We start from the raw sequence: 19,986 nt of genomic DNA, 5'->3' as shown, positions 1-19,986 counted from the left end.
TGTTTTCACACTTTTTAAGTGGAAAACTACAACATCCAAGATGGTTGGAGCATCAGATGACCTAAACATACGTCTTTGTGGGGATTCTGAGTCCCTCCTATTGGCTGGATCATAAGGAAAAAAAACCCATTTGCAGGCTTGTCTTTACCAATGAGCCATCAAGTTTCTGAAGTCTCCTTATTGGCTCTCAATTAGCATATCTAAATTAGTGAAACAGGCTTATAACTTCATAACTTACCAACTTCAAATACAGGAATGATATATGCCCACAAATAAAATATATACATACAGCAGACTGTAACTTTTCAAATGATAACTTACAACAAATATTTTGCGTAAAGCATCTTCCAGATATGCATATTCACAAACATATTTCTATAAAGAATATGAAATGCACCATCAAAACAAGGTTTGAGACTAAAAGTAGCTTTTTGCATCTTATAGCTTTTCTCTTCCTCTCTTCTATGTAGGGCTCTCCACAATCACTTTCTTTTTCGTGTAAAATGCACATTTTAAATAACAAAAATATGAACAATATGTGTGAAAAACAAGAAAAAATAAATGTAAATGCAAAGAACCCTCTACTCCACAATAGAATACTGTAATGGAAAACAAAACATAACTGACTTGGTTTTTAAGAAGCTACATTAACATCAGTTATATGTGGCAAAACAGAACTACAAAGATGACAGATTAAGGAACAATAATAATATTTCCATATTTTTCTGTCATTTAAGCAAACGTCCTCCAAAGGGGGAAAAAGTCCTTTTTTTTAATATTAAAATTTCAGTCAGCTTCAAACCAGCATGAAATTCTACCTATAAGGTGCCCCTATGCTCAAGGAAGTCAGCATGACATATCAAATCTATTTTGAGCATTGCTCTGTATAAGTGCCATTTCAGAAGATTCATTGGCTATGTAGGCTTTTACTATCAGCATATTTATTTCACCTCCTAAATGAAATCCAATTTGAAGCTATTAATATTAATGCACTGAGATAATTCTGATGATGAATTAATAAAACACTTGGCCTCTCAATATGCTGTTTGCTCTTACCATTTAATGATGCTCTTAACCGGAAAGAAGAAGAGAGAGAGCAGACTCCACCAGGAGCCTGAAAATTAGAAACCACTTCATTGTTTTTAGCTTGCTGCTTTAATGACAATCGATGGCATTGATTTTGGACTGGAAAAGTATTTACTAAATCTTTACCATGTGCTACAATCCCTATTTAGATTCTTCAAGCTTCATCTGTATGTGACACATGTTTAAAGTACTCGAATTGCTTGCCAGTAATAATTTGAAATTATTAAATGAATTTAAGTAACATTTGTTTAAAGTCTGGACTGTTTGTGCTAATTTTTTCATTAGTATAACGTAAAAAAACCCAGCCACAAATGACGTTACTCAATAGAATGATAGGCATTTCTCACACTGAGGATGGAGGTTTTCTGTAAGAAATATCCAACACCATCAAGAACCTAATTCCTTTACAAAAATAATTTCAGTCCACTGAACATTTTAGTTCAAATAAGGCTGATTCACCCACCGTATTCCGCTGAATTACATCCCAATCAATGTATACGTTTTACATTAATCTTATACTGAGCACATAACTGTAACAGAAAAATTTAAATAATAATAGGTCATTTCCTCAGGCAAGCTAAAGCAAAAAAAAGTTATGAGTAGCAATATGTAACATGCAGTCCTATATTTTAGCTGGTTTGTTTGTTATTCTAAATAAATATACAAAATATTTTATACTAAATATACAAAATATTTTATAAGAAGAAATATAATTTATTTCCAAGAGTATTTTAGCACAAAACAAATACTTTTCATTTCCATCTCCAGTAGAAACATATAAAAGTAAGTGTAAAGCAGAATTAATGAACAATTGCAATTTACCATAACATTTTCCTCTGATGGATGTACAGCCCATTTTAAGAGGATGTCAACAAAACCTGGGTGATCTAATACTTAAAGTATCAAATACACTGGAAAGGCTTACAGTCTTGCACACTGGCACACATGAAACTGACATCTATATTTAGGGTAAACGTTGCATTCTATCCTACAGGTTTTATTCAAGCAAATCTATTGACTTCAAGACTGTGGATCAGATTTTCAATTGATGTAAATCAGCATAGCTCCCTTGTCCACAAGAGAGTAACACTACGTTTACATGAGTAGATAGAGAAGCTACTTCTGTGACGTGTGACACACTGCTCTTAGTAACGATACTCTTTATAAATATGGCTTAAAAATGAAGTAATCTAAACAAAATATTACCTTTTAAACTACTCACTTTATGAACTCTCTGGGGCAGTGACTGTCTTCTGTGTTTGAATAGCTCCTCTAGCGCAATCAGGCCCTGATCTCTGACAGGGATTCCTAGGTGCTATGATATTACTACTACTACGACTTCTATTATTATTATTAGTAGTAGTAGTAATAATAATAATAATAATAATAATAATACTGTAGTAAGTGATAATGGAGAGGGAGCTTTGCGTATTGTCATTTTATTACATTTGTGTGGTATTCAAGCACTATAGGGATGAGGGCCACAGAACTATCTATATAGTTAGATTTAATGTAAATCCCAGACCCTGGACGTGGTTCTGTTTAGAAGCTTTTGAACATTTCCCTATTTATTACTTTAAAGAACTGGCTATGTTCACATTTCAAATTACCTGTGAGAAGAAAATAGTGGGGATAACTTTGATTGCAGGGGAGAATGGAAGATAGAACTAGAGCACATCTGTTATATCAAGTCTTTTTCATTCTTTTTTTTAAGAGGTATGAGAATGAAATATCTAAACAATAAATTACAATGCAACCCACACATTATAAAGCAATGCATGGGCAGACCACTCAGGAGGGCAAAACAGACAGCTCAGGCCAACAGCCATCTGCCGGCTACATTAAAAGCTCAGGCAGTACATTTTCACTTTCTTTTCTATTCCCATCTTCCTGGTGAATGGAAGAAGACAGGTTTATATCAGTTCAAAGTTTCTTACTACTTGCAGAACAACACCCATAAGTATAGACACAAAGAGTGGAGTTTAGACATACTGTTTTTCAAAGACAATCCATATCATGCAAAGATTTAGAAATGTTTCATTATTAGCAATGATGATTTTTGTTTAACTTCAATATTCATTATTAGTTTGATCATTTCAAAGAGAGTGAATATAGCAATCATGACATTACTTTCCAACTACGAAACTCTTGTCAGTCATTTCTATGCAAAATTGTTCCTGTTCATATCTAATTTAAATCTACAGTTTCCAGTATATAGCTTTCTTCACTATGTGTACGTTAAAAATAATTGAGGATGGCTCACGACCAAGAATTGTGAAAATGCAGAGATTTGATTTTTGCTTTTATTTTGCATTGGAATGACAGCTATGGTCACCACTCACCACATTTGGCAAACAGGACACCGCACATCACCACTCGCCATTCACTAATATGGTCACCACTCGCATATGTGGCAAACAGGACAACGCGGTGCAGTGATTTGGCTTTAGAGCGACATGAAGCTCTTGGAGACTTTAAATTCAGCTCTTCCTAGAGCCTCATGTGAGTCCTGCCTGCCTGTGCATGCACCCCATCACTGGTGGAAGAAGCTCGTAGTAGCCCCAGTGGTTCCTTTGGCCCCACCAGCTCCTCCAGCCCCAGCCATAGTGGAAGCCCCAGCCACTCGTCCAACTGTGACTTCTCCAGCCCCAGCAGCTCTTCCAAATCCAGTGGCCCCAGCAGCTCTGGCAGCTCTGGTGAGTCACTGGCATTTATTTGGGGGCAGGGGTACTGCGAGAACCTGGCTCTGGGAGAGGGCATTTAGTTAGATGGGGGCTGGGAAAGGCTGACTAGCGGGAGGCAGTGGCAAATATAGAAAGCTGCCAACCACAAGTGTGGCAATCTTTCAGTTCTCATTGGACACCACTGAACTACACCTTTGCAAAAAAATTCTCACAGAAAGAGAGACGCTCCCCCTCAGAATAGCTCCATTGACAAGCCAACTTATCTGGGCTGTGGGAGGCACAGGTTGTAAGTTCCTTCCATGTCTAATTTGAAGCAACAACTTGAACCCAGGTCTCACACATGCCCTGTGAATGCCTGGATCACTGGGTTTCTTCCTCTAGAAAATCTGTCCCTGACCAGGGGCATAGCTAGGACTAGAAATCTGGATAGGCCCCAACTTTTGAGTGCTCAGGCAATGGAAGAGAGACACAAGGGCATGGAATGGGGGACTAATGTCCCTGTTGCCTTCCCTTACTTCTTAGCAGGCACAAAACTTCACAGAGCACATAGGCTGCAGGGCATGCACTTGGGGAAGAGGGGGTCCTCCACCAAGATTCAAGTTCCAGCCACAAGCCAACCCCAGCTTGTTGTCTGTCTGACTGTGCAGCCACATCCCTCTGTCCTGATGGTGCTGTACACTGCTGCCCTTCTCTCTGATGTCCTGCTCATCCCCAACCCAGTCATGTGCCTAGGTGACCGGCCCAACTCTGATCTGGCCCCAGCACTAGCTCCTTCAGGGCCTGCCCCCATGAAGCACATGCCCTGTCTTGGATGATTCACCCCCTCTCGTCCTGTGAGTTGTTGGAATAATGGCCCCACCCCTGTCCTGGACACAAGAAACTTTAAGATTAATAAAGTTGTTAAAACAAGAATGTTTCTATTGAAAAATTCAGGTTTGACATCCAGCATTTTCCATTAAAAAAAAGTTCTGTCAAAAGGTTACTGACCAGCTCTAAAACTTACTGACTTGCTCTAAAACTTACTGACTTGCTCCATATATGAAGAATTCATTGAAAATATCATGTTACCTCTTTTGTTTCCCTTTCACAGATTTTTGGTTGCAAATCTCTTCTGATCAGCTCATTCTAAGATAATAATGGGAGTTACTTTTGTAGCAGCTGTCACCAGAAACATCTACACTACAGCAATCTTTGAAAAGAAGTTCTTCCTGAAGATCTCTTCTAAAAAAACTCCTTTTCAAAAACTGTGTCCATATAGAAAAAAGTGTGCAAAAATGGATATGCTCTTTCAATAGAGCATGTCCACACAGCCCCTGCTCTTTCAAAACAATGGGCCAGGGCTAGAAAAATCCAGTGCCATGAGGACTTTTTTTTTTCATAAAAAAGGGCCCATGGAAAGTCTACACATACTTTTTTTCTAAAGAAGCTTTCAAAAGAAAGCACTTTTCCTGATGTGGGAGTGGAAGAGAGCTTCCAGAAGAAGAGCCAAATTCTTTCAATTTCAGATTGAAAGAGCACATTTTGTGTGTCAACGGTCTGTGGGATCTTTCAAAAAAGGGGTGTATTTTTGGAAAGAAATTTTGAGTGTAGATGCAGCCCCATAGTACAGTTAATGCATTGTTGTTGCTGACAATAAACTAGCCATGTTATGGGCAAAAACTTGTATGTATGCTTAACTTTACAACTTTGAGTAGTCCAGCTGAAAACAATTTGATATCTGTGTACATGAGGTATGTGCAGAAGTATTTTCAGCATCAAGATAATAATTTTTAAACCTGCAGACTTGAATAGGTGATCTTCTGCTCACACTAAATTCATTTTCTATTAGTACAGTGAAGAAATAAAAATTCCCAGCATGCTTAACTTCTCAGAATATCTTTTATAATATTTGTATCACTACATTTTCTGTGGAAACTAAAGGTTAAAATAGAAAAAGGAAAGAAATCCAAGACAGAATCAATGCATTTAATTTGAAGAGTTATGCAAGAAACTGATTTAAACATCTGCTTCAGCTTTTCTTGTTTTCTTTTATTTGTTAATGTACAATATTATACATTTAAAAAACCATCAATAGGCAAGGTAGAGGAAAATGTATTTCAAAATATCAAAGTACAATAGAAAATATGAATTCTAAGCTTCTTTTGATTTTAAGTTCTCTTAAGTTAGTTTAAATTTAAATAAAGAGCAATTGTGATATTTTGCAATCAGAATATCGTAGGGCCTGATTGCGTGAAGTAAACATGAATCTGAGGAAGTGAGTCTTTGCCCATGAAAAGCTTATGATCCAAAAAATCTTTTAGTCTATAAGGAGCCAAGGACTTCTCATAGGTTTTATCTTGTTTTTGTTAGACATAATTTGATGTAAAAAAGATAGTGTAAGTACATCCCTGCATATCACTTCTATCACTGAAGTCTATAAAATCCTTCCCCTACACTTTTAAGGCGATGAAAAGGACAACTAGATTGTGTCTAAATCAGGATGTCAAAGCCTTTGGCTAAACATAGATTGACTTAATTCTTTCAATAATGAACTTTGGTCAAGAGCATTTAACAACCACAAGAGGGAGAAACCCAGTATAAAAGAGAAAATCTCCTCATTCAGGTTATCTTGACTCTGCTGCAGGCAAAACATAGAAATATTTTTTTAATCGAGATTCTCTGCAGCAGCACTTTCCAAATGCCAGTATCCATCACCGATGACTGGATCAATAGCTCTGTTTTGGCCCCAGTCTCCTACGAGAGATGGCATGCCATCAGTGACAGACAAATATCACAGTTAAGCAAAGTATCCAGCCAGACCTGGTAACATTTTTATTGATTTTTGTTGTGCAAATAATGTCTTTTTGGGCTGAATAAATGGCTTTGAGCCAAACAGTCATTGTTTATGATTCCAAAATGCAATAAAGGGACAGGAAATATATTATAGCCAATGTCTCAAGGCACACAACATAATCATCCTTTGGTGGTGAAAAACTATCCAGCTGAAACCATGAGTGCATATTTATCCATGCTTAAAGGTACCTGTAGGACTTGCAAATCTTACACAAAATGTCCTGTTAGGAAACAGATGGTATTGCCCTTTAACCTATTGAATAACTACTAGAAACCCAAGCAAAAAATAAGCACTATATTTCTTCAATCAATACAAAAAGAACACTTTGTTATATTCCCTTCAAATGAAATATCAAACTTGCCAAAATATCATTAGCGTACTTTGAAAAAGAACACCTCAGAAAGAACCAGGCCTTTTTTTTTTCAAGTGGTACAAAACTGTAAAATGCTTTTTATGCTTTGCACTACAGTTCTATCTCAACCATTTCTGAATCTGGTTTTACATATCCTTGAGTTAAAAATCACATCATTTATACTTCAAAAATAAAGTTTCTGTACTAATCACGATCAAACCACTACAGCTACATACAATCTAAAATGTAAGCAGTGAAAGAGGCTAAAATGTACACATTAAAAATCTGTTTACTAAAGGGGAGGCCTTTTCACTCTTAACACGTAGTACCTCAAGTAAAGGTGATGAGGAACTTCTAAAAGCTCAGCCAACGTTCAGCTGTAGTGCTCGGACATCAATGTCTCACAAGTGAACATGCTCTTGCAACCCTGTTTCCAAGACACATGCACAGTCCATCAGGAATGAAGATGTTGGGAAGCAAATATTTTATAAATGCCAGATGAGCTGGTTTGAAAAATGTTTAAATTAGACAAAACTAAACTGCATTAACTAGGATTATTGCAAGGCTGGAAAAATATTTCTCTGTCGTTGCATAGTCCTAAGTTTCTGTGGGAAATATCAATAATTCAAACACCTTTCAGAGAATAATCAGGAATATTTATCCTCACCCCAGAAGTGTCCATTTATCTCTAGGAATCTGCTACGGTAATCATCTGACAGCTCAGCTCCTGTCTCTCTCTTACATCTTTAAATTTCAGGCTTTTATTAACTCTCTGGTGACAGCATTCAACAAAATGTTTAAGATATTTGAAGCACAAAATAAGGGCTGTGCTTCAGAAGTGACACAGGAAGCCTAAAGGTCTGTCTTTGCAGTGTCATGAAAATTAAATTGCAGAAAATAGAACTACAGTTCACGGACAAGGACATGAATGAACAAGGATGGATAGTGTTACAATAATTGACCTCAGCCTTATTAATAAAACAAAATAAGGCTCTGATCCTGTTTCTATTAAAGTCAAGAGAAAAAAAGACCTCAATGATGCCAAAATGGGCAAATTGGACTCCAAACGCATATGTTGTTTGCAGTGTTGATGTAGATACATTGTTCCCAGGAGAACAGACAGGCAAGAAAGGTGAGGTAATGGACCAACTTCTGTTGAATAGTCAGAGAGAGGTAGCTATGTTAGTCTGTATCTTCACAAAATTAAAAAGCAGTCCTGTGGCACTTTAAAGATTAACAAAGCAATTTATTAGGTAATGAACTTTCTTGGCACAGACCTTCTCCAGAACTGAAGAAGTGGGTCTGTTCTATAAAAGCTCATCACTTAGTAAATTAGTTTGTTAGTCTTTAAAATGCTACAGGACTGGTTTTTTGCTTTGCAACTTCTGTTGGTGAGACAAGTTTTGAGCTACAAAAGCTGTCTTTCACTAACAAAAATTGGTCCAATAAAAGATATTATCTTATGCACCTTTTCTTTATAAATGCATATAGCGTTTTGAGCTATTAAAAATATTGTCCTCAAACCTTCAGGTCACACAACTCACCTAGTTTAGAGCTTCATTTCACAGTTAACACAGTCCCGCTCCATTGTACGTTTGCTAATGTTCCCAAGAGAACTTGTGAGAGCCTGGCCTCAAATGTGTGCAAATCCAGATCCAGACTGAACAAACCTAGAGCTCAATGGTTGTGGTTATTTATTGTCTTATGAGCACACAGAAATTAAATATGTATAATGAAAGGGATTTCTGCCCTGCAAAGATTATAATCCGCGGCCTGTAACCACACTTGTGAATTCACGGGTCCCACTGAGTTCAGGACTGCTCATGGGCACAGAGTCAGTCATATGTCTGTTTGACAAATTGCCTCCCTCTCCCCACAGAAAAAGTAACAAATAGACAAAAGAAGGCAGACCAGCTAGTATCACTCAGCTTGCATGACACTCACATATTCATCAGCTCTCTCATGTCTGTCCATGTAACTGGGAACATTTCATAAGAGAGAGCCCGAATTCCCCCTGATAATTCTGTAGCATCAGAGAAGTGGAAAGCTGCAAGCGAAGAGACTGGTTTCAAGTTTTTCACTAATTGGTGTTAACGTTTCCGGAATCTATACAACCCATTATTATTAAGCAAAGTTGTATAGCTCTACCTCAGGGGGAGGCTCTAACATTGACACTCATTTCACCACTGTCTCACACAAGCCTCCAGTACAGCAGACCAAAATCTCAGTTATTTTGCCAGACTCTTAGCAAATATGCTAACTTGTGTCAGTGGCTTTTCTATCTGTATGGATTGCAGTAAGCATTTAATTCCCCCAGAAATAGAACCCAGAAATCCTGATGCTTAGTGCCAAGTGTTACCCGACAAAATAGTTGCATAGTCGCAAAGTTCACCTGCAGTATGTTTCTCACCATCATCCCCCTGTTTATGGATTGATTCCTAGGGATCCTCCTGCATAGAGGCTAAAACTTCTGCAGCTCATGTGGCGGAAGGCTGTGCAGCAGATCAGAAAAAACCTGGCTTCAAACTTTGCTGGTGATACATGTAAGGTAAGAAGCATGTAGTTATGTAATTAAAGACTATGTGCACCAGGGAGCCCAACTGAGGTAAAATGAATAAATTTAATTTCGTCATTTCCTAACTTGTAAGTATTTAACAGAGCAACACACACTCTCTCTCTCACGGTGCGTGTGATACTATTATGTGACAGTAGTTGGCCTTTTGTTTCAAACTAGAAATTTTCACAGAATACTGAAATTTTACATTTTTGATGAAATTGTAAAATGTCAAATTTAGCCCCCTTTCTTTTTCTTACTTTTTCTTCACACTTATCAGGTTTTTGGGATTTCCATTTATCACCTTTATGCCTGTTTAAAAAGGAGAGAAAGGATCAACTGGCGGGGAAAGGGCACCAGGAACAAAAGACTGAAAAGATGAAAAGTTGTGAAAATTTAATGTTCTTATAACAATTGCAAAAAGCTAAAAAAAAGAAAATATTGAAAAATTGCAGAATGAAAAAGACTTTGAAATCTGCCCATTGTTTGAGCTCTGGAGGGCATTTCCTCCAGGACTGGGTACTTCACATTACTACTAATAGGCTTCAGAATCTTTCACCTGTGAAATTCCATTTTGAATTCAGTCCTCATCGGCTGGGTGTGCACATTGGCTGTCTCTTACATGAGCTCCCACATCAACTCAAGAACATGCTTTTCACCTACTGGCAGACTTTGCACCAACAGCCTGCTCAGTACTAGGAACTGTGTGGCCTATGAGGACTGAACTTTCCAAAATCTCAAGGAAGGACACTCGTTCCAAATCAAGGATGAAGTATTATGTCAGGATGGACTGTTTGGAAAGCTTGTCCTGAGGCTGCTGTCTGGATAAAGGGAGTACCATTCCCTGGTACTGCTAAACCAGTCCCTTCAGAAGCACTAAATCTACACATTTTTTTAAAACTGAAGTTTCGGGAGATATGCAAACCAGCTAATTAAAAAAATCCATAATGTGTCACCAGTACATCTGGCAGGGAAGGAAAAGGATGTCATCTACAATTTGTTTATTTATTAAAGAGGAGCCTGGAGCCAGACTTAAGTCATGGGGACTTGCTTATTGTACTGTATTGATCCCATGAAACAATTTATTAATTTGAAAGGGTTTCTACGCAACATGAGGTGACAATCAAAAGTTTTGACTGAAATGCAGGTGGGGTTTTGGGGCTCTTTGAACCAGAAGCTCAAAATAAAAGGTGGACCGCATGAACTCACACAAATAGAAATCAAAGAAACCCTCTCATGAAATCCTGTGAAGTCCACATTTAATACTGTTTTACGTTAGCAGTTCTTGCAACATCATGTCCATAACCAACCATTCTCTGCTTGAATGAGCATGACTGTGTAAAACCCAAAATGTGCTACAAGACCATGAATGAGGCCCTTCAAGACTTCAGGAACATGTGTATGCATGACTGATGAGAACTGCAAACTCTGGCTATTCTTGTCAAGCAGCTTCAGCTCTCCCTACTGGCTAAGCCCCATTTATGTGAATTAGTCAGGCTCCTCTTGCCCTGGGGGAGCTGAATCCCTCCAACCCACAGCAGTTTCAAGGGGATAGATAAATACATTGTAACTGTATATAATGTGGAATGTTCGTGTAATGACTAATCCACCTGGGTGTTATGAACTGAGAAGTGAAGATGCTAAAATTAAGAGTGTTGGAGCATGAAATCACCTTTACTGATGGAGCTAAATATAATGGAATGGAAAGAATATGTTCATAAACTTTCAACTGCACCTACTACTTTTCCCCTGAATAAAAGCAAAAGTGCTGTTTTCTCTTTAGATAAAATCCTCTCCTCTCAACTTCCCTCAATTCAAACAGGTAGGTGACTAAAGGAACTGCAGTATTTATACAACAAGATAAAGCCTGAAATGCTTCATTGGCTTCCTTTTAAAGGCAATGACAGCTGGGTAAACCCCAATCACATAGCTTCAGTGGCATTCTTATTATTAGAGTAATGAGAATAAAGGTCAGTCAGTAATTCTTATATTTAAGCTGCTTTTACTATTTTTATTCCAGCCCCCTTTCTGGCAGCTCATGGCTTTTGGAGAATTTTACTGCGGGGCTGAAATTTTCAATACGCAGTTTCCACACACAGGTGAATTCCTGTGAATGTTCTAGGGGAAATTGGAGCTCTTGTGCATTGAAGTTTTGCATCAGTTCCTGTGGATCTTGTAAGGTATGAAGGACCTAAAGAAAAGCTGAAGTATATTTTAATTGCACAGGAGAAATGCCATGGTGATGCACATAACCATACAGCTTCGTTGTATTTGAAAACTTAAAGCAATTAATCTCATAGATAAATATTAGAGGGATAGCCGTGTTAGCTTCTATCTGCAAAAACAATGAGAAGTCCTGTGGCACCTGACAGCCTAATAGTTTTTTTGGAGCATAAGCTTTTGTGGGTGAAGATCCACTTTGTCAAATGCATCTGACAAAGGCGGTCTTTGCCCATGAAAGCTTATGTTCCAAAAAAATCTGTTCGTCTATAAGGTATCACAGACAAGGTCTATAGATTGAGGTTAGTGGAGCTCAAGCTATGGCATAAAAAATATATGGACTTTTAGGGTCAAGCTGACACTAAAGCTCTGAGGCTCAGATCCCATATATCTGCCCAGCACTATAACTGCTGGTGGCCATTAGTAGTCTGAGATGCTTCTGGTTGAGTTCCTCCTTAGTGTGGCCCAGCTCTTCCAGTAAGCAAATAATCAGTGAGGGAAATGGTGCCAGCTCCCAACCCACAAGAGTGGCATGTAATATGCACAGTAGGTGGAGAGTAGTGCAGGTACCTGTGACCTCCTCCTGGCCAGCACAAATTCTCTTTTCAGTAGAAGGAATTCATGGAATGCTCCCAGCAATTTTTTTTTCGTTTCGAGATTCTTTCTTTTCCTTCATCAGATTACAGCCTTACATTTGTGATGGATTAAAAACGAATTCATATGGTTCATTTGGAATGGCTTATTCTTTTGCACTTTCCATCAAAACAGATGCTTTATGTTGTTTACCTTTGGAGGCAGGGCATCATCACTTGCTGTGCTAATGAAAGTGTTCATCCAGTAAAAATCTCACTCTTGTGTTTGTGGTCTATACGGACATAATAGAACATTTGCAGCTATCAATTACACACTAATTTTTAAAATAGTACATGAAAATAGCATTCACTATGTCATGCACTGATATAATGATTAGCCTCTCTTATCTCATGTTAGGTTGTGGGTTAGTCGTGATAATATAGCATTGAAGCCTGTTTATTAGCCTGAGATAGAATTTTGGGTTTTGTTTGCCTGTTTGACTGTTGATATTCTTACATCTTTACTAACATGCACAAAGACACTATGACTATGTCTGTACTGGAGAGTTTTGTCTAAAAACCGGGGTGTCTTTTTGACAAAACTTGCAGAGCGTCTGCACACAAAATAAGTTTTGTCAACAGTCTGGTGAGAAAACTTGGCACTTCCATTAACAGTGTTCTGCCTCTCTGCAGTGAGGAATGATACCTTTGATGACAGTTTCTATCAACAAAAACACCCTGTAAATGGTTCACTGAGAAGCCCTGTTTGCTGAGCTTCCAGTTACCTGCTTTGTTAAAAGAGTGGCAGGCCAGTCTGGCCTCCCTCTGTTGACAAAGTGGATGACTCTTTCGATCTGCTTTTGTGTGTGGACATGATCTGTCCACAGAAGTTTTTTCTGGGTGATCTCTTCTGACAGTAACTTCTGTTGACTCACTATAGTGCAGACATAGCCACTGTGTTACATCTGCTCACAACCAGATGGACGTATAATAAAATGAGAAAAGATAATGAAGAGTTAAAGTTGCTGAGTATTGCGGCAATTTAGTATATGACCATATACTTGAAGGCTGCCTTGAGTCCTCCCTTAAACTAGGGTCAAGCAACCAGTCAAGAGGGGCAAAGCGGTGGGGAAGGAACATATCACAAACACTCAAATTAAAAAAAAAAAAAGATGACCCTGAACAAAACAAACAAATAGTCAGATGCCAGTGATGTGAATCAGAGTATATACAGGTACTTTTGTATTTGTTGAAGAACCGGAAGAGAATATTTATGGTAACTGGCTAGCACTTGATGGCTACGTCTACACGTGCCCCAAACTTCGAAATGGCCATGCAAATGGCCATTTCGAAGTTGACTAATGAAGCACTGAAATGCATATTCAGTGCTTCATTAGCATGCGGGCGGCAGCCGCGCTTCGAAATTGATGCTCCTTGCCGCCGCGCGGCACGTCCAGAGGGGGCTCCTTTTCGAAAGGACGCCACCTACTTCGAAGTCCCCTTATTCCCATGAGCTCATGGGACTACCGGCATGGGATGTGTAAGGTCAGGATAGATGGACCTGGACCCATCCTCTCCATCAGGTCCCAAAGTAAGGCTCTGTCAGTGGTGGTGTTGGGCACTGACCTTTGTATTGAGTGTAGACATTCTTCCCCCAGGAGCCAGCAGTGTATCTCTATCCTCAAACTGAGCAGCTCTGCTGCTTTTCATATCCTGTCTCCATCTGGAGCATGCCCAGCAGAGACTACGGGGCATGGCCTTCTGGGCCAAGAGAGAAGGGTTAACTTCTGCTCCACCAGTGCAGGACTAAAACAACCTGTCGCACCCCCTCATTCCTGCCTCTCTTTAAAATGTTGCAAATTAGAAGTAAAGATCTTTTCCACTTACAACTCACATTTACTAGAAAAAGAACATTGAAATATGGCCTTCATATGATCTTCCACAACTTACAGCTATAATTCTGCATACACATTCCACTTCTTCTTCCTCTTCTTTCATACCTTGCTCCACTTAGAATATGAAAGGTATATTTCTTCTTGTGCACTTTAATGCACATGAACCCTACAAGAATTTGTTGTACATTAATATTGTCATTCAGCTGCTAGAATTAAGGTGACCCACTTCTGTTCAGGTGGACTTGAAGACTTCTTAAATTTGTCACATTCTGTTTTGGCATTCCTGAACATAATTTCCAGAGCATTGTGTTGAAAATTGAAGATTTTTTTTTAATCTTCTCTGAGTGCCTCCCTTTTTTCAAGCAGAGACAGGCAAGCAATTTGAACCTGCAACTTTTAGTTATACCAGTAGTTCCACTGAAGCCCTGTAAGTGTTGGGGAGAAGTCCTGGCTGATCAACAATATAACTGAATATGGAGAGTCAGTGGCACTCTGTAAGCCCAGCTTGATGCCAGTAGGTTACTGCTGGTAGGAGAACATCCATATGCTTGTCCATGACACGTTTGAAGTGTGGGGTAACACCTTTCCCAAAAATGATCGATCTTGGAGTCCTTGCCATTCATTTTATCTCTGTGTGTCACTTACCTCAGAAGCAAAGATCTCATGATTTCTTACTAGTCTGTGTTGATCCATGGCATGTCCCTTCTGTTCTTTGGTCAGTCACTGTAAGGTCCATTTTGGAAGTATGTAACAGCCGAACTGTGTTTGAATCAGTGGTCTTCCCCTAAATCAGGAACTCCTCAGTATTAGCAGGAGCTGTCAGCAGTTACAAAAATTCCACTGGCCTTCAGTAATTCTAAATATTCTGGGCTCAGCAAATGAGCCCATCTTTAGATGCTGGCCTCCTCATCTGACAAATCAGTTCAGATAGAAGAAAAGGAAACAGAATTGCTCCCCTGAGTGAGGACTTCAGGAGTATTCCTTAAAAATTGCTTTGCACTGCTGGGATGGTTGATATCAACTAGCACAGATTCTCTCACTTTTACAAAGGAAACTTACATAGTGATTATCAAAACAAAAAGCAGTCAAGTAGCACTTTAAAGATTAGCAAAATAATTTATTAGGTGAGCTTTCGTGGGACAGACCCACTTCTTCAGACCATAGCCAGACCAGAACAGACTCAATATATAAAGCACAGATGGATCTCCATTCCAAACGGCTAAATGTAGTGCCTCACATGTTGAATAGTAACACAGAGAGAGCTGTGCTAGTCTATATACTACCAAAACAAAAAATCAGTCAAGTAGCACTTTAAAGACTAGCAAAATAATTTATTAGGTGAGCTTTCATGGGACAGACTTTGGTCTGAAGAAGTGGGTCTGTCCCACGAAAGCTCACCTAATAAATTATTTTGCTAGTCTTCAAAGTGCTACTTGACTGCTTTTTTGTTTTGATAGTATATAGACTAGCACGGCTCCCTCTCTGTTATATAGTGAGTGGGTGTGTTTTCAGGTAGGCTTTATTAGCAAATTCAGTAACATCACAAATCTCCCAGAAATTAATCCGAAACTGCTGCTCAGTAAGGCCCCAAGTAAAAAAATAACAACAGTTAAAAAACATCACGTTACATCTGTGAACCAGCAAGTCAATACAAAAGGTAACCAAGTGGTACCACTAATACTGAAACATACAGCTCCATATGTACCTCTAATCTTAGGACTCTTCCAGATTGCCCCACATGGTACCTCTCTCTCATCTCCTGCTCTCAGGGGATTGTTGAATGTATTCCCATCTACCCATCTACACTCTTTGAGGGAACCATCAAACCCAAATCCAAAGACAGATAGGCAGACAGAACATGCTAGGATCTTCAGAGGAAGGAACGATGTCTCCCCTAATCTGGAAGGCACCAGACCACAGCTGCTGTCCTGCCAGCCTGAGGATACCCTGAGTTAGCTTGACCCAGTAGCGGCGTGGGACTCCCCTCCATGTGATGATGAAATATCCTATCCCCAGAAAATCTCTTACAGATTCAGGCCCTGCAGAACTCCTTCTGCCTTTGACCAAAGCGTATAACTGTCTAGTTTCCCATGGGCTGTGATAATTTGTTTAAATGATGGTTGTTGAATTTAGAGTTGTGATGCTGAATGCAGTTGATTGCCTGCTAGTGGTGATTCTAGATGATATGGCAGTCCCTTTCTTTTTGTAAGTTGTATGATTCTATGACTCCTGTTAAACTCCACCTCCTGACATCTCCTGCAGTGAAAGTGACTGGCATAGATATTACAGAATACGCTCTTCCACAGTAGGTATTCAGGAATAGTGCTCCAACAGTCACTGTATTTTGTAATAATTACACCACTCTTCTCCACTGTGATGATGACCCCATGTGGTCTTTGAAAATGAATCCTCACAGATCTTTAGTTTTTGACTCTACCCTAATAATGGAAAAAGATCATTCTGTTTAAAAGAAACCTGAACATGTTCTTCCCTCCTTGGGAGACTCAGGAAGAAGCATGCAGGCAGAAGAAAAATATCTCTGCAAGCTGTATAATAATAAAGCAAATGGTTATTGGACTCTCACTCAGGTTAGTGTGCCCTCATCTGACTCGACCATTCTTTTCTTTCTTTCCTATGTCTTTATCTTCTTCCTTTTTATGTTTCTGTCTTAACCTTCATCTTCATTTTACAGAGCTGAATTTCAAATCCATGTATTAATTGAAAATTGTTATCATACATTGCAGTAAAATGAACATCACTTTTCTTTTCTCTTTTCTTTTCTTTTTTTTTCTTTTCTTTTCTCCTAACTTAGGAAAGACACTCTGCACCAGATTGAAACTTTTAAGCTACGTCTACACTTGCATTCCTCTTTCAAAAGTGGCATGCAAATGAAGGAAATTGAAACAAAATAGGAAGAAGAGTTCTTTTGAAGATGGGCTTTACTTTCAAAAGAGCCCCATCTACACTGTTTTTTTCTTTCAAATGAAGCTCATTCGGAAGGAGAACATGCAAATGAGGTTCCAAATATGTAAATAAGTACCTCATTTGCATTGTCAATTTCCTTCATTTGTATTCCTCTTTTGAAAGAGGAATGCAAGTGTAGACACAGCTTTCGTGTTTTCTTGTCATTTTACCTCTACTTTGTTCATAGCTTATCAAGTGCAGCTTCTTTGTACAGGCCTTGTACCTTTTTCGGTTTCTATGAAGCTGTGTCCACACTAGCCCCTTCATTTCAAAAGGGGCATGATAATAAGCGAGGTCAGAAGATGCTAATGAGGCGCTGCCATGAATATGCAGTGACTCATTAGCATAATGGTGGCCGTGGCAATTCAAACATGACACTTTTGAATCACGTGCCACACATGTTTATGGGGGCCTTTGGAAAGGACCCTCACCCAAGTCTTCAAAAGCCCTTCTTCTTATCTGATGTTAGGAAAAGGGGGCTTTTGAAGACTGGGGGGGTCCTTTCAAAAGACCCCCATCTACACTGTCAAATCACTGCAGCCACTATTATGCTAATAAGGTGCTACATATTCATGGCAGTGCCTCATTTGCATCTTCTGACCTTGCTCATTACCATGCCCCTTCCAAAAGAAAGGGACTAGTGTAGACACAGCTTGAATGTGTATGATTATGGAAAATAGCATTGGCAAAAAGATGAGATATGTCATGGGAAAAAAGCAAGCTTTTTAGTTCAAGAAAACAGAGTTTATACATAATAACATTAATGTAAGTTTGTACCAGGCTGCTGTCTGTATGAAAGTAATCCAACAGGTATTATTACCTTGATAACATTTATTTATGCTATCCATTTGATTCTGGTCCCATAAATAAGAACTGCAAGGTGATGGGTCTAAAGATCCAACAAACTTTTTCTGCAACTGTATATAAGCATTATATGCATGATCACACTATGGAACCTATTTGGCTATTTAACATCTTTAAAGTTTCCACAGGCCTTAACTCTGTACTGAAAGATTCTTACATCCTGTGTTTTGATAAACATCAATTCTGCTACATTTTACATGGGATAAATTGCCCAGGAAGGCTGTGGAATCTCCATTATTAGAGCGTTTCTTAAAAAGAAGGTTACACAAATTCCTGTCAGAAAATGTCTAGCTAATGCTTAGTTCTCCCACAAATGTAAAGGACAGGAGTAGATGACCTCTCAAGGTCCCTTCCAGGCTTACAATTCTATGATTTAAATAAAGAAGTTCATTATCTAATGTGAGAATATAACTTCTTAAGAGAGTTCACCAATGTGCTCCAGTACAGCCCTAATGAAAACTTTAGCCGGCCGTCATCTTGTTTTAAAGTTTTGTTTTAAGTGATGGCACAGAAGCAGACTTTTTAGGGATAGGGAGTGGCAGGTACTACAATAAACCAAAACACAGGAAAAGTTATGAAAGATATGGAAATATTACGAAGTACTAATAATCCATTCAATATGGCATCCTGTGTTTTGTTTCCATATACAAACCAGTTTTCTATATACTGTACAAAAACATAACAATTCCACAGAAAATAAATGAATGAGGGGGAATGGAAAGAGAGAGAGTGGCAAACTGTCAGAAGTCCAGCCATAACTAAGATCAGTAACCAATCAAGGTGTGAATTTCTTACCTTTTCCAGTATGCTTCCTCTTCAGTGATGTTGAGTTGTCTGCTAGGAGTTGTAACAAGCCAGGGATATCCTTCCCTGGGCATCCTTTTCTGAAAATAAGATAACATCTGAAATCTTTCATTTGGTTGAAAATTCTCCTATTTCTGATCCCTCCTGACAGACTTTAATCTCACTTTTGCTGAAGAAAGTTTATCTACTGCTATACTGTAAAGTTTATTTGTATTAGTTCAATACATTCTCCATTTAATCTTAGGTAGAGAAAATAAAATATCTCCAATGTGACTAATCTCAAAATGGTGGTGCTTTGTACTTGATTACTAAAAACTTTCCTTGGAAACTAACTAAGCCTTAGAAATCTATTTTTACTGGAAAATTGCTTCAGCTTAAGGATTCAGTTATGACATCAATAAAAGATTAATTAACCTGGAGACTTTTGCTTGCAGAAAATCATATCCTTCAGGATTGGTATTTCAAGTGCATTTCTTATAGATATTTTTGTGCATTCAACAACTATGGATTTTTTTTGGGGGGGGGGCCTTTGGAAAGCTTTTAGTAATCTTACACAGTTATGTTAATGAGGCACATAATTAAACCTAAAAATAACCCCACTGTAGAGTACCTATTTTATGGGTAAGGCCCTGACTCATCAAATCACTTAAACATGATTTAAATTTGAAGCTTGTCAGTGGACTACCTTGAGTTTAATGGGAATATCGCTATACTTAAAGTTAAGTATGTGCTTAACAATTTTGCTGAGTCACAGCTTAAATCCTCAGGCTGTGAGTAAAAAAACTAGCTATTGGGCAGATGGAGGTGGAGGGAAAGGGATGCAAAGGAAACTTCCCTCTGAGCTGTGAGTAGTTTTGCGGAAGCTACTTTGGTATATGGCATAAAAGAATGAAAAATTACTACAGCCATTTTCCTAAGCTCCTTTTAAATTTACTTGTGTGATTCCCCCCATCCTTTCAATTTACTACCTCAGTAATACAATAATGCAATTAAACAACAACAAAAAGAAAGACTAGAATAGGTTATACATGTCTAAAGCTTTGCCCAAAGATTTGTACAGATTATGAATGGCCATGATTATAGGTGATAGACAGCAAAAAGGACATAAGTCTTTGCAAACTGGTTTGGTGTGCAGCCTTCGTTAGAATCATGAAGGGA

Source organism: Carettochelys insculpta, chromosome 2 (assembly GCF_033958435.1).
Source record: "Carettochelys insculpta isolate YL-2023 chromosome 2, ASM3395843v1, whole genome shotgun sequence".
In the NCBI taxonomy this organism is placed as follows: domain Eukaryota; kingdom Metazoa; phylum Chordata; order Testudines; family Carettochelyidae; genus Carettochelys; species Carettochelys insculpta.
This window is presented reverse-complemented; position numbering follows the sequence as displayed.